Raw genomic sequence first — 26,011 nt, forward strand, 5'->3', positions numbered from 1 at the left:
ATGACTCCTTCATCTAGCTGCTCCCTGGACCTGCCCTGGCCAAACAGTGAAGCTTCTAGTTTTCTTTTTAACTGGGTGCATCTACAAATTAATTAATGCACTATTAATTACAGTGCATTAAGTTTATTATCTGTGATGACAGGTACCAACTTAATGTGCCATATTCAGTGCTAGTGCACAGTAACAGAGATGCCTGGTTCTTTTGTGATGTTAATGTGCATCAAATTAAATCTACTGTGCAGTGGTACAGGTTGTGCTTGCTGTGCTAATGTGCACAGAATGAGTCTCCTGCACATTAACCATTTTGTGTAGGGGAAAAACAGGACTGATGGTAAATACCCCCTGGCTGCCCCCTCGACCTGCCCCAGCCTCTGAGTACAGCTTCTGGTTTCTGTCTCACTGGAGAAACATAGAAAATGAAGGTGGTAAGGGACCTCAAGAGGTCCTCTAGTCCAGTGGTTCTCAACCTTTTTTGTACCAGGACCCTTTTGTAAATGTTAGCAGCTGGTCCCAGCCCAGTGCCCCTCACTCCTGACCTGCTACCCCCCCCCCCCAAGTCCCCAGTATATATGTGAGGCATGGCAGGCCCCAAGCAGCCCCTTGCAGGCTGGAGCTCTGCCAGCCTGCAAGGGAAAAGCCACGGTTTCTCACATTTTCCCCTTAAAAAGGAGAATTTTTTTTAGTTGGTTGATCCCTTTTTAAAGTTTGTTCACGACCCTTTTGTATTTTCTCACTGCCCACTTTTGGCTCATGACCCACAGGTTGAGAAACATGGATCTAGCGTGACCTCCTGCTCAAAGCAGGGCTGTCCCCAACTAGATCATCTCAACCAAGGCTTTGTCTACTAAGATCTTAAAAGCCTCCAAGTCTGGAGAGTCCACCACCTCTTTGGGTCACCTGTTTCTACTCTCCTCTGGAGGGAGGTTTTTCCTTATCTCAAACGTTCCCCCAAATACGGGGGAACGTTTGTTCGCCAGAGCTCCCCAAGGGATGACGAGGTTGAATGGTCATAAACTACTGCGAGACTGTTTCAGGCTGGACATAAGGAAGAATTTCTTTACTGTCTGAGCCCCCAAGCTCTGGAACAGTCTGCCAGCGGAGGTGGTTCAAGCACCTACATTGAACACCTTCAAGAGTAAATTGGATGCTTATCTTGCTGGGATCCTATGAGCCCAGCTGACTTCCTGCCCTTTGGGCAGGGGGCTGGACTCGATGATCTTCCGAGGTCCCTTCCAGCCCTGATGTCTAAGAAAAAAAACAAACCTAGTGTAGCCACCACTGAGGACATTCTGGTTTTCTGCTACTCTATCCTCTATTGATACAGAACTGGATGCCTTTAAGTCCTCTATTTTTCTTTTGGAGCAATGGAGAGTGCCCAGAGAGTGCTAGTGCTCCCCCTGAAACTGGTTGCACCAGCACGCCTGGTGACTGGGTCCCGTCCCCGTCATGCCCCGCTAGTGCCCCCGCAGGCTCAGGAGGCACAAGCCGCCCGTATCCAGGGGTCTTGATGAGAAAAATAGAGGACAAAAAGGCGTCCGGTTTTGTATCGATAAAGGACAACCGGACGGTCCCCTATGATGGCCTCCCTACTGGAACCTAGCCGCTCCTTGCTGTAAGGTGGGTGCCACGGCAGGCGTGGCCATGGTCCTCTCCACGGCCCTAGCCCCCGAGTCGGTCAGCCCGGCCCGAGCTCAGCCGCCGGCCCCGCCGCCTGCGCCGCGCTCGGAGACTGCAGGGCGCGGCGCGGGGGCTGTTTGAGCGTAGGAAGCTGGAGCCGAGGGGGCCGGGCCCGCGCTGCCGGGGCCACCCCCCAGCGCCTGCCAGAGAAGGGAGGCGGGGCTGGAGGCGCAGGAAGGGTGTTTCCTTGCGCAGCTCCCAGCTCCAGTGACTCAGGCAGGAAACTCCCGGCCCAGCGCGGCGGCGGCGATCCCCAGGGCGGCGGCGGCGGCATCCCGCGCTGCCGCGGACTGGTGAGCACCGGGCGGCGCCGCTGCCCGCCCCTCGCTGCTCCCGCGGGCCGGGGGCGGCTGGGGGGCTCCTGCCTCTCCGCCAGCCCCATTGTGGCGTGCTGCCCGCGGGATTTGGGCCCGGGGGGTCCCCTGCGCGCACAAAGCCGCGGGGTTCCGGCTGAGGGAGGTGCCTGGGCACCTCCTGGCTGGCAGGGGTTTGGCCTAGGCGTCTCTCAGCGCCTTGGAGGCAAGGTCTCCTGGGTTTCTGAGCCCCACATACGGTGCAGGGGCAAAGGGAGCGCCTGCCCTGCCTGGCAAGGGGCACATAGGAAAGTAGGGCTGGAAGGGACCTCCAGAGGCATAGGTGACGTGTAGGGGGGAGGCCGGAGAGCGCTGGTGGCCCCCCTGACAGCGAGCGCTCTGGCTGGTAGTTGCCGACTGGAGGGTCTAGTCACTTCACAGGAATCGCAGCGCGTGTGCTGCAACTTTCTAGAATTGAAATGAGGTCTAGTGAAAGTTGATGTGTGTTTGTATAGTTTTAAAACTGGAAGGTAGAATAATATAGCCTGCTGAAGCTTCCTGCTTTTTGGTCAGCATTTTCATATTCACAATCTGTCATACTTAGATTGAATAGCTGTGATTTATATTGTTTTGTGGACCTGCATGATTAGCCCCAGTTTTGCCCCTTTTCAAAAACTGTGTTGGCATCGACATATAGTGTTTTGGCTGGCCTCTTCGACATGACTTTGGTTTTTTTGAGTATTGCTTCATGTCATTTGCTTATGCAGTTCAGCTGTTTTAAATATGCTGTTCCTGTAGGTGACAGAAAGTGGGACCAATTTAAAAGAAAATTTTAGAATGGCAGGGAAGGGGAGACGGGCTAACTTTTTTTTTTCCTCTTTTCCTGTCAAATAAGAGAAATCTTATGTTTTGCGTGCTGCAGACTTAAAGATCAAAGACTTGGTTTAAAGCGTAGACTTTCTCAGGCTTACTTATTTAAAGAACAAAGGGCCAATGAAATTCCTGTAAAGGAATGGGACTTCATGAATTCCTCTGTTGTGTGAAAATACAAAATACACTGCAATTTTTTTAATTTAGGGTACTAGATATTGAGAAATTTATTGAAATAACTAAGGCCATCCAAAAAGTTGGGCTTCAAACCTTGACTTATACACTGTGAAATATGGTAATTTTGTTATATCCTGGATATAACTCTTGGGTTTATTCAGGTTGTAGGACTGGTTTTACTTGTAACTCCAGAGTTTACAGCTGTTTACAGCTGTCAAAAATGTAGCTAATTTTAGTAGTCATTTTTACCTTGACTTATTGAAGTGTTTTCTTTAACAAAAGTTACAGAATCATTACAACCACTGCAGAAATCATTCATAAGTTTTTCTGTGTACTATTTGCATCTTATCACCTGCTTTTCCAGGTATCTGTACTTAAGTATACATATCTGTACATAAGTAGAAAGTATAGTAGATGAATTTCTCTCTTCAGGAAGCTCAGTATTTTAAAGAAGTTTGAATGCTGTAAACTATGCTTAAAAGTGGAGTGGCGGTATGTGTCTGTGTTGTAAGTACAGCTGAATGGTGTGTGCACCCACTACAGTATTGGGTTTCACCAGGCCAGCCACTGAGCTAACAAGAAGTAAAGTGAGAGCAAAGGAAAAGACCCTACCAGAGAAAATTTTTTTTGAAAGTTATCTGCAAGTTAATTTAGTTTATTAGAGCTTCCTGCTTCTTTTGCCCTCCACTTTTTAGAGGAGACTTATTTTTTATCTGGTAAAAGGACTGGCCAAAAAGCTGCAATTCAAATATGAATCAGAATTTGTGGTAGCGGAGTATTTTTTTTTATTCAACTAGATTTTAATCAACTAGATTTTTTTTGTTTTTGCGAAAAAGATATCACCTTTACCCCTTTACCACAAGTTCTCATTCCTTTTGCCTCTAGACCAGTACAGCTACAACCTGGATACCAGACTCAATTTAAATATTGCTCTTGCTCTGTACTTTTAGATTCACCTGCTGGCGCCTGTCATCACTGGGTAGTATTTGTGGAGGTGGGGGTAGTTGCTGTGGAAGTGGGGCATTAGGTAGTATTTGTGGAGGTAGGGCTGTGTGAAAACTTCCCTGACGTTTCGTTTCGAAGCTGCTTCGATGCATTTTGAGCTCAAAACAGCAAAATCAAAATGAAATAAAAGCCTTCGAAACAGCTTCAAAATGAAACAAGGGAACTTGAAATGTTTAGAACGTTTTGAAATGTTTCAAGTTTCGAAGCCAGGCTTACTGGCTTCAGCACTGGTCCCAGCTGGCGGCAGCCGCCTCCATCCAGCAGGCAAATTAGGGGCTCGCCTGCACCCTGGGGAGGTGACTGACTGCCCTTTTGCACAGTTTTGGTCATGTGCTCTCTGCTGGATACTTGTCAGGCTACTCTGGTTCCCAGCTTAGATCTGTGTGGGGTTTTTCTTGTATTGCCAAATGTGCGGAGTCCAGGCACCATCTCTGACTCTGTCCCTAGATGCACTCTTCTCCTCATCACTGGCACATGACACCCAACTGCTCATGTTGGCTTATTGATGTGCTTCCAGTTGAATAAAGAATCATCATCAAGGCTTAAAAGGAGTGCTCAACCTCTGGTCTATGGGCCAAAGCCATGTTGTCCAGCCTACAGGGCTCCCCAGGGGTTTGAAAATTTTTGGTGGTAGGGGAACAGCAGTTGCAGTTGCCAAATTTCCAGACCTATCAGGAGCCCCATATGCTGGATAATGTGGCCCTGCATGACACATTGATCTAGTGCACAGCTGGATGGGGCCAATGGACCTACTCCAGTCATTGACCCTGTGCCACTCATTTACCCTGTGGGGCTGGATGGTTGGGTACTACTGAAGGTTTAATGAGCCTTCCTTTTTTAGCATAAAATCAACAGAAAAGGCACAGGATAACAAAGTTTGGGCACTACTACACTAAACAAAGTGTAATGATCCTTGGAGTATTAGTCCAAGATGACAGTTAAAATCAACAGAAAAGGTACAGGCTAGCCTCGAACTAAAAATGCAGTGTTTAGCTTGATATAGGCATGCACAAAAGGTTAATGATTTGAGACAGTTTTCATAAGTTGCATAGAGGCTCTTCAAATTGTCACACTCCTTTTTCAAGATGAACAACATACTTGAGAAACCAAGACATTACAACTGCAGGGAGCCCTGTGGCAGCTCTGCTTTCCCCCCCCCACCGTTTCTGCAGTTGTTTCACTAGGCTTGCTCTGAAGAACCTCAGCAGGAATCTTCTCTTGTGGGACAAGAAGGTTTTGGACCAAAGGGAGTGTTGCCCCCTCTCCCTGTGACTGCTGCAGTTTGGATCAAGGACCAGTACTCTAGTGGGAGACCGCAATATAACAATGAACTTCTTGCAGGGGGGTTATCTGTAAGGGTTTCTTGTTTTTGGGACTTGCTTAGCACAGCTGGATATGACAGATGGGGCTCTATTTAACGTTCCAGGCATGCTGTACAACCAACTGTTTTTACTGTGTGGTTATACTTACGGGCCAGGCAATCCTGTTAAACAGAAGGGTGTGTGTGTGTACCTATGGGATGGCCATCTACACTATGAGAGATGTGTGGGTTTCTTTTTTTTTTTTTTTTTAAACACATTCAGGAAACCTTTCTTTTCATCTCTGCAGATAGAAAGGATCATTTAAGACAATATTTAACATCCCTATGAGCAGGGAGTATGAATACATTAAAAAATACTGGATAGTACCAGGGTTCGAATTACACTATGACTCTTGGGCAAGGGATCTGCGGTGCCAGAAGCTGGAAGGAGCCGCCGCTGTCTGAGCTGCTTAGAAAGGCATGGGGCAGGCCAGGAGCTCTCATCTCTTATGGGGGGGAGGCGTGCTCTTGTCTCTTATGGGGGGCTCAGTTCCCTTGAGCCCCCTCCCCTTGTATTTCGAACCCTGGATAACTGAGTGGAGTCATACATGTCTTTCATGTGGACTGCGTGTTTCAGCCATAGTTATCTCTGCAGTTCTGTTTCTGCAGCAGCAGACAGATTTTATTTTTAGAAAGCAAAATATTATTTAGAACCAAGCCATTTAAAAAAACCCAACATATTTTAAAGCAATTTAGACCGTTTGCCTTCCATGTGGGGATTCTGGTAAGTTTACCGTTCCTGTTCACACTATCTCCATCTACCCCAGCCTCTGAAGTCTGAATGGCATGGCTGGTTGACTCAGAAAAACACTTCACTGACTAAATGAGGAAAAAATGCCTTCAAAAGCTGCTCATGATCCACCCAATCCACAGGAATCAAGTTACCAGTTAGTGTTTCTGTCATCTATAGGCTCACCGCTGTGCCTTGAGAGCTGTGCAGCTTCACCGTGGAGGCTGGAAGTAGCACCTTGTCTTGTAATTTACCCCTGACTGTTTTGTAACACCGTCATATTTGAGAGACTGCTTCTCTAGAACTGCTCTGTTGCTTTTCTGCTTGTTTTTCCTACAGCAGCCTATTAAAATAGACTAACATATTCTTAGAGGGGAAGTCTGATAATCTGATATGGTTTTATTTACTTAGCTTCACTGATAGCGTCTCCTACATAATTACTTAACCTCCCCAACAAGGTCATGTATGATCTTTATAACATTTTTACATAGCAGCTCCATGTCTACTTGAATGAGTATCATGGGCAGACTGTAATAGATGCACCCCACCTAAGTGGGGAAATGATTCTGAAACACAGATATTGAGTGGCAGGCCAAAAATCCCAGTAGGCAGCTTGTGAAAGAGACCACAGGGCGTTAGAGTGGAAGGGGTGAAGTGCATATTAAAAATTTGGTGTGGCATCCAAGAAAAGGAAGTTCAGATTTGAACTGCCAAGTTCTTATGTCATAGAGCAGAGAAGTAATAGGGCACACAACTTGGAAGTCCTTTCAATTGAGATAAACAAAGCTATAAAAATATGCCATGAAGTGTGATGGGTTTAGGATTTATCAGGCCAGGATGACTCCTGGTTTTTGTTCCTCTTCCAACTCCCTTTGGAAAAGATGTGCAGTGTTGGATGCTCATGGGTATGTGTTTAGGGTAGCAAAGAGTGGGTTCCGTCATGCATTGCATTTCTGAGGGATATCCATGACTGAGAAAAGGGAAGAAAGCCATAAAAATTAGGCTCTTGAAGGGGAAGAATCCATTTGATATTTGGATGTATCAAACTATCTATAGCATACTAAAGACAAGCTTAGACTCTTTAAAAATATTAAGTTGATGGTATTATCTTATTTCTTTTCTAATCTGCCCCCCCACATTACAAATTACACTTAAGGCAGCAGGGTGGATTTGATTTGAATCAAATTGATTTTAAATCATGATTTGAATGACGGTTTACATCACCGATCAGGAAGCCTCAATTTAATCATTGTTTTTCTACAAAAAGTGTATTCTTGTTCAAAATCTTTTATTGATTTAACTTCTTGAAACTTTGCACTTTTAGAGAGAGGTAAGGGCTTGACTCTGTGTGCACAAACATGCAGGCACAAGATGGCTGATGGGTGGGTAATCAGGTCTGTTATCTCTCATCACCATATACTGCTATTAACAAAGATGTTATCTCTTGAAGAGACAAATCCACAGTTTGAGAACTGAAACAGCATCACAGGGATACTCCATGTGATCTTCAAAACAGTACTGAGTCCAACTGAGTGGAGTGGTTTTCTTTAATCTTTACTAATCTATAGAGGAGTCTCTGGGAACCCTTAAGATTGGGCCTTAATATAGTCCATGGTCTGACCTATTTATAATTTTTTTTTCTAAAAAGGTTACATGAATATATAGTCTCAGTATATAATTAGAGGTTATAGTCCCTATTCCATGATGCTATCTTTGAGCTTTAACATATTGTAAATTAAAACTATCTTTACATAGCTTAATTTTTTTAGAAAAAATGAAAATATGATTAAATAAAAATCTGACTTAAATCAAAATATCCATTTTTTAAATTGATTTTTTTATCCACCCTGTAAGGCAGCTTTATTTGAAAGAGGCTAGAGAAATAACTTCCTTTTGTCCTTACTTTCATCTACCCAGTAGATTACACCTGTAATGATTTCTTTCATATGTAGTGGCTCTTTCACACAGTGAAAGAATGGTACATATTGAAAATAACTAGGGATATGGATTTATTAACAAATGTAGTCCAGGGGACACTGGAATGCAGGAGTTAGCTGAGAAGGCCTCTGTGGCCAAATACAAGGATGATTTGCAGACCAGTACTTGAAAACTGAGTGAAGAAAATGAAGTGTTGAATGCATTTCTTGCTTCAAGCATCTGAGTGATATTAACACCTTCCTGGATCAACTGCTGACATCACCTTTCTGTAATACTCTTTTGAGTGAGTGGAATAGCATTAAAATCCTGGCGATCTCTTTGAATTATAGCTTGCTGCTGGGTTAGTGCTACATTAACATGGCATCATTTTGTATCTTGAAAACAGACTGCATTAGGAAAGATGCGGCATCTTGATTTTGAAACCAAGACTCTTAACTGATATGCAGTACATGACTTAGATTCATCTTATTCTTTGTGTCCTCGGGTTTATAGCCTTTGTAAAGTGAAGGCTTATTTTGGTGCATTTCCTACTACATACTATTTCAGAAAATAGCTGCTGTAGATTGCTTGGTAGCTGAGTCCACTTGGGTTAGGGCACTAATTAATTCTAATCCTTTGATACCTAGTTTCATATTCTGCGGTGGATCAGAAGTGACAATGAATTGGGTTTCTTTTAGTTTGTGTTTGTGCAAGTCAGGAGACCCTGGCAGTATTGCATGTTTGTGCAGTAAGAGACTCTTATTAGTAGGGGGGACAACAATTGAATTGCTGTAGCTGTGTGAAAGCTTGGTGGCAGTTTGCCTCATTCTAGTTCAGTTGTTTCCCAAATCATTTTGATAGCCCTTTTGATCTCCCCCTCTCATCATATCCCAGCATGTGTTGCACCCTGGCTGTTGTGTTTTGCCCACCTCTCTGGCTTTTTCTTTCTGCTGCATTTATTTTTTCTGTTTTTGACACCTTTTGCTCCAGTCCTCTCCTCCCATTTGTGGTACTTCCTCTTCTGCTGTTGTGTGGCTCATGTGTGTTACTTCCTCTTCCTCTCCCCTCCCCCCACCTCATTTAGCCCACTTGTTTCATCCTCTCTCTCCTTCGTCCTGTTCCTCTCCCTTTGTCTTGCTATGTGTCTCCCGCAATGGTCCACATGACATGGTCTTTTTCTTCCCTGCTTCTTCCATTTGGGACCCTTCCTGTCTTGGCAGTCACTGTTGGTACAGGGGTTTCTGAACCACTCTGCTTGCACTGTTTCCAGCCTGTTGCCATAAGCTTCGGCGAACCGTGCTATATTGCACTGCTCAGAGGGTTTTGCAAAGAGTGCAAGGGTAGAGGCAAATGGGAGCTTAGGTTGTCAAATGACCAGAGAAGAAAGCATGGCCCACTGAAGTTGGACTGGCTGCTTCCCACTGGATGGGACGCCTTCTATCCAGTGTGAACAGACTGCTGTACAATTACATTTAGCACATCTTTGATCACAAATCACTGTGTAAATGGCAGTCCTTGCAGCAGCACTGTGTGGCAGGATAGTGTTGCTTGTTACCATATTTACTGGATAAGGAAACCGAGGCACAAATATTCTGACTTGTCTAGTGTCATAGGGGATTAGTGTAAGCCCTTGATGCCAGTCCTGGTAGTGGGATTCCGTCTCTGTCTTGAAGGTAGTACTTTTATTATAGAGTGGTCTTTCTTAATAAACTGGCTTTCTTAAAGGTAAAGATAAGCTCTGTCCTCTTGGAAGGATTTTATTGTCTTTCTGAGCAGATTTTTCTGTATAGTAGCAAGAAATACTGAGAGCAAAACTTGTCCCAGAAGCCTCTTGAATCAAATTCTTTGTATAAGGAGTGGTTTTTCACCATAGCAGCTGTCTTCAGAGTAGCTGACTTAAGAGCATGTTGCGTCATTCCAAAACAGCTGGGAATTTTTTGTTTTTATAGTGATTAATATTTTTGGCATGTAAAACTATTTTACGAATGCACACCCGTGCAAAATAAATTAATCTTTATTTCTTTATGTTTTTTGTGATACAGTTCCATAGCTTATGCACTTTTGATTCCAGTAGTTAAATGACTTCTTAGGTTATTTTAGGTGAATTTCATGGCTTAAAAAAGCTAACAACATGGTTTACTGAAATGTGATTGCAACAACAGTTTACACTTTCGTGTGGGGTTTCCCATCCCAAAGGATGCCAGAGAGTGTTACAGGGCTTGCTCATCCTTAAATTGAAATAAGTCTCGGGGCCAGGAAACTATAGTCGAACCGCTCTTTGTTGCTCTGGATAGAACGTGAAGCAGACTAGCATCCAGAACCAGAAGATCAAGGGGAATTTTCGGCAGAATGTAGTTATCTAAGATGGACTATGGCCAGGACACCAGAAGCGTGCCCTCCTCCTGGAACGCAGGTGTGATCGGCTCTTTACCAACCAAAACTTGTTGCTGTATCAGTTTTGCTAAATGAAAGCAAGTATAGTAGGTACGTAGCTTCCTGACACCAAGGGTCAATATTGACCTGGGAAAGGGAAGAGCAGTAATGAATCGCAGACATCACTTCTGAGTCATTTGCCTGGTTTTTCAGCTTCCCCTAAAATAGCTGGCTATGGCCAGCTCTTGGTGCCAAAGGCAGCAAGGCCACTGTATGAGTTGCCAGTAATAAAAAATGTCAACAGATGCATGTGATTAGTCTACTACAGATTTTACCAACTTAAAAAAAAAATTGGGGGGAAGTTATCGGTATAGATGACCACAATGTGTATTTTTGAGGATGTAGCACCTGCAAGAGGATATGTGGTTTTTACCCACACTGTATACAAAACTCTTGATAGGCAGCAGTGTAAGGGGATCTCTGTGAAGAGGTGGCTCTTTTTATGTTAAAGAAAAAAAGAAAAAAGGTAGTCCTGTGTGATTAAGCACACAGTGCGCTATTTTGTATTTCGCGAAGGAGTTGCCACTTCCTGCGGGATTGTGCCTGCTTTTATGGTCTCTACCAAATCATTGGCTGCTTGTGGAAGCATGTCCTTTCTTTAGTTTCCTCCAGCGTTAGGTCATTTTACTTCAACCCACAGGCGGCAAGGGTGAGCAGGGCAGCCCCTCCCTTGCTTGAGTCTACTTTAATCACTTCCATCATGTGACTGTACACAATACAAAGCTACAAGTCAGTGTTGGATAACATTTGTTCCCTCTCTTTAATTGCAAATGGATTTATTTTTAAAACCTTGACTAGAGATAAGATCTGCTGCACAAAAAAAACCTGTTAGCCGTTGCTTGCTGCATTTTATTTTGCTTTAATCAGCTAAATCGATAAATAATGTGAAAGCATTTTTCCTTCCTGCTTCAATTCATGCAAATCTGTTGCCTAGAAACAAAGGAGCCGCTCCAGTCACAAGAAGCAAACACTGAAATAGTCCTCCTCTCAATAAAACGAGTTTTGTCATCTAAAGGGGTGGAGAGAGAGCAAAAGGGAGAAAATAGCATCAGCAAGCTATTAAACTGACTGAACAGGTTTTTTAAAAACTAAATTCTATTCTACTTCATATAAACTGATATAAAGGCAAGTGGTTAGTTAACATCAAAATGGCGGCTTCATTAAATTAAAATATCTATGATAACTTTTTTCTTCGTAAAAAAAAAAAAATTTGAAGAAAAATCCTAGCAAAACTCAGCATAAGGGAAAAAATGGATTTAACATCAGCTGTCTTGCTGGAAGAAGAAAAAATCTTTAGCTGTTGATCAATAATAGTTAAAAACCTTATGAGCGTCTCTGCTTTTCCTTGAATAGAGATGCTGCCTCCTTTTATATGAAGTCACTTTTAATTCTTTTTAGAAAAGTACCTTGTGGTTTTTTTTTTTTTAATTTTAATTTAACTTTATTTTATTTTTACAAACTAGAAATACAAAAGAACGAGCGAGCAGAGTAGAGGAAATGTGACACTGAGGTGCTGGTGAACAATCAAAACTTAGCCTATACAATAAACTACAACTTCCTTGCTGAGCAAAACTCCGATCTGCCTTTAGCTGATAGCAAAATTCCTGTTGGCTTTAGTGAAAGCAAGATTGGGCCCTTATGCCATAGTTCAGCAGACCATTCAAGCATCTGCTGGACTGTCCCAACTCAGCAAAGCACTTAAACCCCTGTTTAAATAGGGGCTCACTGCTGAATCCAAGGCCTTCATAAGGACTAACCATCTCTTCCCTTGGTCTCAGTTAAAAGCTGGAGTCATAGTATTACTTTTTTCTTTCTCCTACTGTTGGCATTGTCCTTATTTTGCATTCTTGTGTTCTCAGTTCTTTGAACCAAAGAGTAGAAATAACGTTCTTAGAGGCTTAAGTATGCATGAAAAAGGAGGGGGGAGAAAGGGTGGAACTGTATAGTCCTGATGTTCAGTGTGCAGCAGAATAGCATAGCAAAATAAACCCATTTCTAGACCAGGGACTCGTTTCATGGCACAAAATTAACCTGCTTTTTCCTTGTCCGCGGAATAGGAAATAAGAGGGTTTGGGGGGGCTGGGTTTGTATTGTGTGTTAGCAAGTATTTGGGAGCAAGGGTTCAGAAGGGGCCTAAACCCTGGAGGTGGCCTACTATAGCAGTGTGACTTGGTTTGGTATTTTTGTTTTGGTTTTTACTTTTAATTTTAAAATCATTATGGTTCTTCTGGTTTGACATAAAATGCAGTGTGAATGAATAAGCAATCAGGGCTCATAGTAGAGATGAAATCTTAGACCAACCAGATTTTTGCAAAAACATTTCTTTAATTGCAAGTTTTTGGGCACAAACACCCTTCATCAGGCATTAGAGAAAAGATGATTGTAAAAGTTCTCCTGAGTAGAAATGAAAGGTCATATTTCATAGGATTTCACAGAGGAGTCAATAGATGGAAAACTATTGTGTGAATGAACGATGTTCAGCTTGTAGGGCTGTGTTCATATGCTTTCCTAGGGGCATTATCAAAACATGTTCCTTTTTTTCTGGGTCTGCATCAATTGTAAAACCTTGTTTGTATAGAGTAAGGCTGGTCTGTCTTGGGCTGTCAGACCTCTTTCTTCTTGTGGTGGGGAAGCAGACCACTCTGGTGGGTATGTCTGTGGTGCCCTCGTATGGGTCCAGGCAGTGCTATGCAGAGAGATGCCATGTGCTATCTTCTGGACCGAAAGTAGCATAGCTGTCATAGGATGGTGCTGCATATGTGCCAGTTAGCCTCTGCATCTCAATCTTGCACTGAGGCAGCTATACTAGTTTTAATTTGGGGGATGGCACATGTGGAGCAGCATGGCATCTCTCAGGATGCCAGTTCCTGGTGCTGTAGCTGAGTGGTCTAGACATACGTATGTTCTCCCTTTCCCCGTACCGCAGAAATTGGTGGGAGAGGCAGGAAGCCTGGACATAACTGCATGCAGCAGGTGATGTTGGTGTGCTGGGGAGCTCTATATCCTACTGCTTGCCCCCAAGCAGTAGGGAAGCCCAGAGAGAGAGAAATGCATGATCTGGTGGGGTAGCATCTCCTCCCTCTCTTCTAGGAGCAGTATCTCATGCAGTATATTGTAAACCAAGCCATGGTTCATGAAAGCTTACGTCTCCGATTCAGGTAGTCTGTAATAGTTGTTCTTAGCCTTTTAAGACTCAAGGCATACCTCTAACTTGTCAGAATTTAATGACACCCCATTTAAAGACTTATTTATTATTGTAGTGTTTACCTCATGGCATGCTGCAGCACCCTGAAAAGGATCTCTTGGGGTGGTAGGGCACCCTGTGAATAAGGCAGGGGTAGGTCATGGTGGCAGAGGCTGCTAGGCTTGGCAGCCTGGAGAGCTTGGGGCTGGGTTATTAAACCCCTGAGGGAGGCAACTGTCCCTGTTGGAGGAAGTGGGTAGTGGTGGCCTCTAGTGCAGAGGCAGGTGGCAGGGGCAGGATCCTTCCATGCCCTGCTCTTTCCATCGTCTGTCCTAGCCCTGCCCCAGGTCTGTACTGGAGCGGGTGCGTGTAAGCATCTGTTGCTGTGGCTGCTCCTCAATCAAGGGACTTGGATGGTGGCACAAGGAGTCCTCATTCCCAGTGGTCCTTCCCACCGGCTCTGGGAATGTGGGAGGAGTGGGGGGAAGAGCTGGGCTGAAAAAGCATGACTCTGCCTGCCTGCCCTCAGCAAAACACGTTGCTCAGAGCAGGGGGACGGTTGGTGCAGGGGCTTGTTAGGGGTAAACAAAACTACAGAAACTCCCCATCTTTTAAAATCCTGGTGTCTTGATATAGGTGAGTCCCTGTTTGAAAGTAAGTGGCTCACTAAAGCCATGAGACTTGGTTGTGACAACAGTTTGGTACCCTAACCATTAACAATGCCTTGTCCAATTACCTTCATAAGTTCCCATACATCTTATTCTTTAGCAGATTTATAAATGTATCTGACATACTTCTTTGGACTACTTTAGCCCTGGCCAGGTGAAAAGGTGGTGCCAAAATTGTGCATAACAAAGTTAGCCTCAGCTTTAACTGCCAAGAAATAGCTTAGCTCTTCAGAATATTAGAAGCATTTTTTTAGAACATCAAAAACTGAGCCCGTATCCTTGCTTATGTATAAGCTTGCTTGTGTAAGTAAATCAAAACCAGACTCAGTAAAAATATATGCCAAGTCCAGTTGGACCTTGGTTTTGCCTACTGGTTCTGCAGTTTTAGGGCTAGATTTTGAAAGGTATTTAAGAATGTGTCTGATCAACTGCAATGAGTAAGTCTCATTGGGATTTGGGCACCAGTTTATTTGACAAAGTTTTACCATTTGAACTTGTCTTATGTTAGCACATCCTTGTCTGCAGCTAGTGTTAATTTTTAGTGCAATCAGTAAAACCCTAGGTTCATTCTGGTCATGTGAAACCATGTCCCGTGGAGCCTGCAGCCTGTCCCATGGCTTCCCAGGCACATCTTTCTTAAAAGGCTTATGGCTTCCCTTGTCACCGTTCCAACAATGCAAAGCCTTTATGGATACTGGATTACCTGTACTGGTATACAGTCCCTGTAGCAACAGTGCCATAATGCCATTTCCCAGTTACAGCCCTGGTCATTCTTTAACGACCAACTGCCTAGGGATTCAGTGACCAGAATCCCATCTTTGAAACCCCCAGCACACTTGTAAAATGTTTTCTTTCTGCAAGCCTGCATTTGCTCCCTTGAAGATAATGGGCAGCTTTACCTGCTGCCAACCTTAAGAACATTCAGGCAAATCTCATGTGACAGCCTGATCTGGTAGAGAAATGTATTGGGGAGAAAGAAGGGTAGTGTACTCCAAGTTCAGTCACAGGACTGCTGTGGAAGCTGTCTATTTGGATTCTGCAAAGGACCTGCAAAAGCTGGGACTTGGAGATGAACAGTTATGCTTGATTAAAAAGGAAAGAACTTTGTCCCACATGAAGGCAAGAGAAAACCTGTGCACCCATGTTGGTTGCTGCTATAATGTACAGCTGGTTGTCATACGACTGGGACATCTGGTCTACGTATTTGGGCCAAAGATCAAATCCAAGCATATGAGCATAGGGAGAGCCAGGAAAGTAAGCCGAGCTCACGAGCCTGGACTTGAAATTAGAGAGGCTGCCTAGATGTCAGAGCAGAAGAGCAAGCAAAAGAGGGAGACAGTCAAAGCCCTAGAAGCAAGGAGTGCATATGGGAACTAGCCTGCATTCTGTTGCCATATGAGGCCTTGAATAGCTGGGAGCAGTTCCCAGTACCCTATCCCATGGCTTCCCAGGCACATCTGTAAATGTTAGCTCACCAGTCAGTATCAATGTGCCCAACTGAGGCATGTTGTAATGTAGCCTGTACATGCTGGAACTGTGCTGGCCCTAAGACCCTGTTGATACCCACCACTCACATTTACACTGGAAGTCTTGTGGAACTTGGAAGAAGCCCATTCCTAAAAGTGCAGACTGACAGTGATGGGGGACATGAAGGGTATGGGTCTTAGAAAGCCAGACTAGCTCATGTAGGTTTGTTAATGTGTATACCCTCTCTCCCTCCTACCCTACCCTTCCTCTTCTGGGGGGGTGGGGGATGGGGACGGACAACAAAGCTTGTTCTAGGCCCTGGAACTCCCCCTCATCTCTTTCAAAATAGTGGGACATATGCAAGCAGGAAGCAAAGGCAGTTCCTTTTGAAGTAGTTGGTTACTTTTAATGTGCATGACCAGTCATAGCACAATAATAAGGAGCCCATTCATAAATTTATACTTTAGACAAGGCAGGAAAATTAGAATTTCTGGCACCGTGCACCAGTGCATTGCAAACAGGAAAAAAAGACTAAGAAAAAGGTATTGAAGCATTCAAACAAATATATACAGAAAATTTAAAAACATGCATGCAGCAAACACTGGCATGCATCTACTGCGGCATCTCAAGCAAGGCTAAGGATGTCATCCTCCTGCTCTACTCAGCCTTGGTGAGACTGCAGCTGGAGTACTGTGTCCAGTTTTGGGTGCCGCACTTTAGGAAGGATGTGCAGAAGCTCGAGAGAGTCCAAAGGAGGGCCACACACATGATTAGAGGCCTAGAGACCAGGTCATTCGAGGAGAGGCTGAAAGACTTGGGACTGTTCAGCCTGGAGAACAGAAGTCTTGGAAGGAACTTGGTGACAGCCTGTAAGTGTACATCAGGGCCTGGGGAGCATCAAGGCGCCCCAGGGGAGGACAAGAAACAGTGGGCACAAATTGAATGAAGATGGTTTCAGACTGGACATGAGGAAAAACTTCTTTACAAGTCGAGTGCCAAGGGTTTGGAATAGGCTCCCCCCAGAGGTGGTAAAATCATCCATCCTGGGACTCTTCAGAAGGCGTCTTGACACCCACTTTGGGGTCATCTGGCCCCAGCAGTCTTTCATGCCAAGTGCAGAGGGGCTGGGCCTGATGATCTGTAAGATCCTTTCCAGCCCTTAACATCTATGAAACTAAAATAATTCTTGCAAGTAATCGCATAGAGTAAGCAATTAATGGATTTTTATGAATGTTTTAAATGAGTCATGCAAACATTTAAAAAAAAAAAATCCAGTCTGAAAGACTACTTGCAAAACAAGTGACTTTTATCCTGTGCTAGGATTCAGGAGATTCAAGGGAGAGACTTTCTCATTGGTGCCAGGGGGGCCTACGCAACAGTTGCTACCCTTTTCCGCTTGTGACATTTCAGACTGACCTTGGCACAGAAATTCCTTTTATCCTCTAAGAATCGCAGCGTGTTTCGGCGGGGAGTGCCTGCTCTCCATCTGTATGTTTCTAGGAAGGGCTGCTGTGTGTCTCCTCCAACCAGTTATAGTGGCACTATTGCTGTCAAGAGCCAGGCTGTACATGAACTGTTGCTGTCAGTTCATGAGCAATACTCATGCAAATTGCCACCCTTGTCATAAATTGAGTGATACTTCATCTAGGGTTACTGTACTTACTACTGTGGAATACCTGACAGTCTGCCGCAGTGGTTTTCAACATTTTTCATTCGTGGACTCCTTAAAAATTTCAAAAGGAGGTGCAGTGGACCCCTTTGAATCGTAAGTGTAGGTATCCACAGACTTTTGATTGATCTTAATACTTTTTTGCGGACCCCTTAGACATAGTCTGCAGACCTCCAGGGGTCCGCAGACCACAGGTTGAAAACTACTGGTCTACCACAGTGGTTTTCAACTTTTTTTTTATTTGCAGACCTCTACAAAATTTTGAATGGAGTTGTGGAGGCCTTTGGAAATCTATTGTGTGTATAGCGAATATAAGTAGATAATTACCTATAAACCGTAGCGTTAAAAATAAAAATAACATCAACCATTACAATAATACAACTTGGTGAACTCACCATTTTGTCATCATTCGTTCCTGAAACAGGCAATGAAAGCATGTGAAAGTTTGGTAGGATAGGTGACAGTTTAAATCTTAGATCGCCTTTAACATCTAATTTGTGTCAGGATTTTATTGATACTAAGGTCAAAAACCTACTTTCAAATAAGTACATGGTGGTGAATGGCATTGCGGCTTTAATGGCCTCATCTATGAGATCAGGATATTGCTTTTTTTTAAAAAAAAATTTCAGCCAGAATAAGGCAAGAGGTTCCTACCTGAATTCAAGTTTCAGTCCCACATCGCAGTATAACAGTGAGTAATTGCTCTTCTTTTTTAGCTGTTATACAGGACCTAGAGTTGTTGCAGTCTGCTACAAAGGGGTTACATATCCACCCATTGTCCATTTCAGGAAAGTACTAGTGAAACTGAGATTTGAGCACTAGCAAATGTTCCTCAATTTCGCTTTTTGCATCACTGTTTGGCGTCAACTTGTTTTCAACCAAAAAGTGGTCAAGGGTTTCAGAGGTCTCAGAGTTGTTTCTTTTACTTGAGAAACCCAGTATCGAAGCTTCTTGATGAAAGCCATCAGGTACTGTTCCCCGTATACGCAGGCAACCATTCACCCAGGGATCCCCCCAGATTGCCACACCAAGCCCTCATGCATTCACATGTATTAGATGTTTCATAATTGGTAGGGTTGGAATGGACCTAAGCATATCATCAAGTCTGACCCCCTGATGTACTGTGAAGATGAAAAGTCCAGGCAGAGACTGAGCTATACCATACAGACTTTTGCTGGTGGCCTCCCATCAGTTTTGTAGGACCAAACCTTTCACTGAAAATATGTACCGTTCTTAATGTTTCATATAAAAGCTTTTCACAAGTGCTGCAAGACTGCCGATTTTTCCCAATGGAAACTCCATCCACACACACATGCCCCACCATGCTCTGCCTGCTGGTGCTTGGCTGCCTCTTGCTGGCGCTTGAGTGGCCTCTGGGTATGGGGAGGGAGGTGCTGGAGCAGCAGCAGCACCAGCAGTGCTTCCCCTTTGGCTAGCACTACCATCTTTACAGCCATATTTCAGTGACCCTCTAGACATGTTCCAAGGACCCCTCGGGGTCTGCAGACCACAGGTTTCATAGATTTCGTAGATTTCATAGATTTCATAGATGTTAGGGCTGGAAGGGACCTCAGAAGATCATTGAGTCCAGCCCCCCACCCAAAGGGCAGGAAGTCAGCTGGGGTCATAGGATCCCAGCAAGATAAGCATCCAATTTGCTTTTGAAGGTGTTCAGTGTAGGTGCTTGAACCACCTCTGATGGCAGGCTGTTCCAGAGCTTGGGGGCTTGGACAGTAAAGAAATTCGTCCTTATGTCCAGCCTGAAACAGTCTTGCAGTAGTATATGACTGTTTGACCTTGTCATCCCTTGGTGCGCTCTGGTGAACAAACATTCCCCCAGGTACTGGTGGTCACCCCTGATAAACTTATAGGTTGCCATCAGATCACCCCTGAGCCTGCACTTTTCTAGGCTAAAGAGCCCCGTGGCTCTCAGCCTCTCGTCGTATGGTCTGGTTTCCTGACCTCTGATCATGTGCGTGGCTCTTCTCTGGACTCTCTCAAGCTTCTCCACATCCTTTTTGAATTGTGGAGCCCAAAACTGGATGCAGTACTCCAGCTGCAGCCTCACCAAGGCAGAGTACAAGGGGAGAAGGACATCCTGGGATTTACTTGAGAAGCATCTATGGATGCAAGCCAGTGTTTTGGTTGCTTTACTAGCTGCAGCATCATATTGCAGGCTCATGTTCATCTTGTGGTCAATGATGACCTCCAAGTTTTTTTTCTTCCACGTTGCTAGCCAGTGTAGCACTGCCGAGCCTATAAGGATGCTGCAGGTTTTGCCTCCCAAGGTGGAGAACCTTGCATTTTTCAGTGTTGAACACTATCAGGTTCTTGTCCACCCATTTGCTGAGCCTATTCAGGTCAGCCTGGATTGCCCTCCTGTCTTCTGGTGTGGATGCTTTGCCCCAGAGTTTGGTGTCATTGGTAAACTTGGCCAGTCTGCTTCTGACTCCAATGTCCACATCAGTAATAAAGATGTTGAACAATATTGGGGGACCTGACTGGTCACAGGGCACCATGATGATTGAAAACGACTTGTCTACTGCAATACCCCTTGCAGCTCTGGGTTTAGAAATGGGCTCTTCTTGCCATGCTTGGATGTTGTTGAACCACCTTGGTGCACTTCACATCTTTTATGTATCCTGCCCTTATGTATGAAAATATTGGGAAGTTATTTTATGTGTCCTCCCCTTAAAAGGTAATAATTTAGTCTGTCTTCTGTTATCAGTGACCTTGCCTAGATTCTTGAGTAGCACTTATATCCACAGACAAGCTTGACTTCCTTCAGGAAGAATAATGAGACAAGGGGTGATATGTTCTGATCTCCTTAAGATCTGACCCTGGGGGGCATCGGGTAGCAGAGGAAAAGCAGAAAGTCTGAGAGCCGTGCACCTAAGTACACTGTTCTTCAGGTAGTAAGGTGGATGCTGAGAAGAATTAGGGGGAAAAAAATGTGCCAAAATATTTACTCATGCGTTTTTTGTCCTGAATGGATAACTTTGTTTTGGGGCTGTGGTCACATTACCATCTCCTCATGGCACCATAATTTCATAGATTCATAGACCTTAGGGCTGGAAGGGACCTTGAAGATCAAGTCCTGCCCTAAGGGCAGGAAGTTAGCTGGGGTCAAAGGATCCCAGCAAGATAAACATCCAAACGTTTCTTGAATGAGTCCAGAGTAGGTGCCTGCTACTCTGTCTGTGATAATGTCATGTCACAGAATCCTTTTCTCTCGTGCCATTGGGCAAATGAGCAAAATTGCTAAGAATATAGTTGCACTGGCCTGTGATCTGTGCAGCAGCAGTTAACACTCTTACCAAGCTTCTTTTTTTTGAATACTGCTCAGTTGCCTTTTATTTTTGGCTTTTTTACTGTCTCATTTACTCCTTAAGAAGCAGATATACTTCTCTGCCCAGTTTAGTATCTGCTCACCCAGTTCAGATTTGTTAATTTGTGGAAAAGCCAGGCACAAGCCTGACACTGCAGAAACTAACATTAAGCAGCGCACTGTCTGACATAAGGCACGCTTTCAAAGTGTGCTTGTGAGGTCTCCCTTGGCCATTTCTTGCCATGATGTGAGGTTGCATCCTGTGTCTGCTTATTCAGAATCAGCAAGCAGACTTCCTGCTTCCCCCTTCCACTGCTGGTAATATTTCCCTTTTTTCTTTGCAATAATTATGTGAAAAACAATATGCAGCAGTAGCAATGGAAATACTGGACTCGGTCTCAGCGTGAGACATTTCTAGTGTTCTTTCAATGTACCCAATGCACATGCATCCTGTACCTGTCCAAATGATTGTTAAAATATTTTCTTGTTGCTGTTCAGATGCCTGGTCTATGACTTTACAAGGCAGGGATGGATGTAGAGAACAGAGTGGGTTCCAAGAAATCGCAACAGGCATTGCAATGCTACCACTGGTAATATTGCTTAAGAGAAAAATGTCCTAGCTTGCAACTTTTCAGGAAGTCCTGTATTCTTAAAAATGCAGGCATCACGGATAGGGTGGGCCTATGTCTGTCTTTGCTGGGACAGTCCTTTTTAAATGGCTGTCCTGGGCATCCCAAATTTAAGTTTATGAAGCCCAAACTGATGGTCCAAAGACCAAGAGCACATTGGGATTACCATAGCCTGCAGGGCTTCCCACAGACATGTGGGAAGCTCTGTGGACCTGGTGACATGGTGCTGGGGGCCAGATCTGGCTTGTGGCCCAAGGACTGAGCACCCCCAGACCAATCTGTAGATGAGACTGCTTTCAGGCAGTCTCCAAGGTGCATCTCTAAGTGGGTAAAACTGGGGCTCCCTTCTTATAAAGAAGTACTTGGGGGCTGGGTGATGTGGGCACAAAGGCACATGGTTGCCAGCCCAGAGGTTGCAAGTTTGAGGCCATAGCTGAAGCACTTGGGGCACGGCCCTGTCAGATTCCAGCGAATTTGCAAATTCTGCTAAATACCTTGTCACAAGGACACGAGAAAGGAAAGATGTGCCCCAGAGAATCTCCAAGGCACATCTCTGTAAGCAGGGAACACGTTGCCTTTTGTCCCATAGGATCGGGCCCCCTGCCCAGTGTTGGACAATGGGAGACACGTTTTGCCCGATTAAGTGGATTAGCTGTGGCAGGATGACATTGGATGATGTCTGTTTATACAGCAGAAGAAGGCATAGGGAATGCAGTTGAGAGAAATCCCTCTTCTACTCTGTACCTCATAGATTGTGATCAAGTCACTTGGATAGAGATCTCTTCTTTTGGATGCAACTATTCAAATGAATTTCTTTGGCTTTGTCACAATAAAGGATATTTTCCACATCACAGCTCCTTGTTCCTATTTGAGATTTCTTTGGTTGTACAGCCAAAGACAGTCCAAGGATGCATTCAGCTGGCAGTCTGCTATACCCTTAAGTCAGTCCCATTGTGTTCCAGAACATAATTCCCTATCTTTTGAGTAGTGACCTATGATGTTTGTTCCTGGAAGTTAAAATGCATGTTGTTCAAATGGGATCACACTATCAAGTCTCTAGGTTGGGTTATATAACTAACTTGTCCTCATCTCTTTACCATTTAACCCTTGTTTTGTCCATCTGTACACTAGCAGTAACTTTTTTTTCTTTCAAATTGCTGACAAAGATATCAAATAATCGTGCCAAAAACAGATTCTTTTTGCAAGAATGCCTGTTTTCCATTTACAGTCACTTTTGCCGGTCTCTTAGTTAATCAGCTTTTAATTTCCTATATTTGTTTTGCATACCACACACATGCGCTTCCTCCTGAAATCGGCCTTCCCAAAGCAGGGTGTGTATTTTCAGCAGAGAAGTTGATTTTTTTTCTCACTGAACTAGAAACATGGGGGCATAGAAGCAAACAGACACTGTAGACTCACGGCTGCTGCTTCTCTGCAACCCTTAAAGCGGAAGGGGTAGAGTCCAGTATGAATCCTCTCGCAGCCTGAGCACTTTGAGTTGAGCTGGCTTAGAGTGAGGGAGTTGCTGCATGCAGCATGTTGATGAGACTTACAGTATGGAAACAATATTATTTACAGGAACTTGTATAAAGAACTAATTACTGTAAAGAGCTAACAGTCTTGCTACTTCCCTTGCAGAAGTATGGGGCCTAGCCTTGCTGCTGTCTTGCCACACCAGGAAGTTCCTGCTGCCTCCCCCAGAATTTCCCATGGGATGCCATACTTTTTGGACCCTCCATGTTCCCAGCAGGACTTATTCAGTGTGAAAAAAGTCAGCCATGGCTCTATATTTTCCTACTTCCTGCCTTCCAAAAACAAGGCATATCATTGATTTAGGGGTACATGGTATGTGAGAAAAATGTGGTGCTCTATATGGCCTACAGTGATTCTTATATAGTGTTAATTTTTATGATCCAGTTGGCATGCAGGACTGAGTTTTAAAAGACTGTCCTTTTAAAACTCCTTTTAAAAGATCATCAAGTTAGTATAGTTATCGTTATCAACCATATATATAGTCTGATAGATTTTTTTTTCAAATAAGTTTATTTTTCTTCCATGAAATTATGCTCATAGGTGTTCATTATGCCATAGTCCTTTTATTTTTTACTACAGCATCTCATTTCAGCTATTCTGTGCCTTTATTAAAGAATCAATGGCTGGCTAACTTGCCTAGAGCTCCCAAGTTTGTCTTGCCCTATATATTTTTAATGTCTTGAGGTTTTAGTACTACTCTTGATAACATTGTGTTGTGTTTTAAAAAGTTGAGTCACTTTCAGTCTGTTCTCTTTCAACTTCAAATCCCAGCTGTTAGATTTTTGTTGTCTTTGCTACTGAATTTAAAAGTGCTGGTAGTGTTGTTAACTTTTTGTACGAAGTGTAACTTCACCTGTAGTTTATAATACTTTAACCATACTAAGGGCACTTAAAATGTGAGGACCTGAATGGTAAAGTTTGTTAACTCGTGCCAAGTGCCTTCTGAGCATCTTAGAGTTATGCTACTTCAGGTGAGGGTTAACTCTAGGCCATGTTATTTAGTTTGTGTTAGGGTAACTTCAGTCTCCTCCATGGAGGTAAAATGAGCCATTTGCAGTCCTCCAGCATCCCTCCACTAGATCCAGTTCTCTCCTCTCTCCTTCCCCCTCCCCAACACACACAGCAGGGACAGAACCCAGGTGTCCTGGCTCCTAGCCATGGCCTTACTCGCCAGCCCTCTAGTGGCAAATCAGAGCTGCGCAGGCAAGAAACAGTATTCGCTCTTAACCTGTGACTGCTCATGTCACAATCCAACTTTAACACCACTTAGACCATACTAAATTTGTGGAATGTTAAGTGCAACATGTAACTTCACCATAAGAGACTATGATCAAATCACTTTGTGATCTTATCTTTGATAAGCTTAGAGATTGACTTCCATGAGCTTCTCAAAGGACTTCTTCTGAATCCCATATCATTCTCATAGCTCATCTCTGAACTCCCTGCAGGTTGTGAACTTTTTTCCTTAGTGTGGGTATGAGATCTGAACAGTATGGCTGTACTACTCTCATGAATGCTATATACAAAGGTGTAGTGTCTCTTCCCTTCTACTCTACAGTTCCCTGGGTTTTTTTTCCCTTCCCTCTGTCTTGTCCTCTCTTCTTGTTTCCTACCCATAGATTCTTCTTTTTTGCATTCCCTTTCCCATATATCAACTGGTTGAAGGCTCTGCTATATCAGGAGAGTCTCTGCAGGCCCCCTGCTGCTTCCTCCAAGCTTTGGAAATGTGGAGGGCAGAGCATGTTATGGGGCCCCTTAATGTTCTCTAATTGAACCCTTCTTTTAGAGCTAGAATTGAAGGGAACAGACATTATATTTGAGACAATAAGCCCCTCCCCCCATTTAAATATCAGAGCTGTGTTGCAAGTGGGGGGGTGTGGGTGTTTGTGTGTATATGCACACACTGACAAAAATATATAACTGAATCTTATAGTTTCATAGTTTCTAGGGTTGGAAGGGACCTGAGTAGATCATTTAGTCCGACCCCTTGCCATGGCAGGAAAGATTACGGGGGTCAAATGACCCCAGCAAGGTGTTCTTTTAACCTCCTCTTAAAGACCCCTAGGGTAGGAGCCTGTACCACTTCTCTTGGAAGTTGGTTCCAGATTCTAGCCACCCTGACCGTGAAGTAGCACCTCCTGATATCTAGCCTAAATCTACCCTCTGCCGGCTTGTGACCATTATTCCTGGTGGCTCCTGGCAGTGCACGGGGGAACAGGGACTTCCCCAGTGCCTGCTGATCCCCCCCTGACTTGTTTGTAACAGGCCACTACATCCCCCTCAGCCTTCTCTTGTGGAGGCTGAATAGGTTCAGGTCCCTCAGCCTCTCCCCATAGGGCCTGCCCTGCTGCCCTCTGATCATGCGAGTGGCCCTCCTCTGGACCCTCTCCATGTTGTCCACATCCCTCTTGAAGTGGCGGCGCTCAGAACTGGATGCGGTACTCCAGCTGCAGCCTGACCAGTGCCACATAGAGGGGGAGTATCACCTCCTTGGACCTGCTCGAGATGCATCTGTGGATGCATGACAAGGTACGGTTGGCCTTCCTGGCTGCGTCCCTACGCTGCCGGCCCATGTTCATCTTGGAGTCGATGATGACTCCAAGATCCTTTTCTACCTCTGTACTGAGAAGAAGGGAGTTCCTCAACCTGTAGGTATGGTGCTGGTTCTTCCTCCCCAGGTGCATCACTTTGCACTTGTCAGTGTTGAATCCCATCCTATTCTCATCCGCCCACCCCTGTAACCTGTCTAGGTCTGATTGCAGCCTATTCCTTCCTTCTAGCATGCCAACATCCCCCCACATCTTAGTGTCATCAGCAGATTTGAACAGGGTGCTTTTTACCCCCTCATCCAAGTCACTGATGAAGATGTTGAACAGTGCGGGCCCGAGGACCGAGCCCTGGGGGACCCCACTGCCCACATCCCTTCAGGTCAAAAATGACCCATCCACCACCACTCTCTGGGTGCGGGCCTCCAGCCAGTTGGCGACCCAATTGACTGTGTAGGTGTCAACACCACAGTCCCCCAGTTTCTTAATGAGAACAGGGTGAGAGACAGTGTCGAATGCCTTCCG

At 44.5% G+C, this 26,011-nt stretch overlaps 1 protein-coding gene across 1 annotated transcript in view; it reads left to right on the plus strand.

The window, feature by feature from the left end:
- The first annotated feature begins 1,822 nt into the window (after positions 1 to 1,822).
- The window catches only part of CYFIP1 (cytoplasmic FMR1 interacting protein 1), a 140,061-nt gene continuing 115,872 nt past the window's right edge, over positions 1,823 to 26,011 (plus strand). Inside the window, exon 1 of the mRNA XM_090064813.1 lies at positions 1,823 to 1,970. The gene's annotated coding sequence lies outside the window, so the exon portion shown is untranslated. The remainder of the gene's footprint in view (positions 1,971 to 26,011) is intronic.

This window comes from Crocodylus siamensis, chromosome 1 (genome assembly GCF_052110815.1).
Source record: "Crocodylus siamensis isolate JL-2025a chromosome 1, ASM5211081v1, whole genome shotgun sequence".
Lineage (NCBI taxonomy): Eukaryota > Metazoa > Chordata > Crocodylia > Crocodylidae > Crocodylus > Crocodylus siamensis.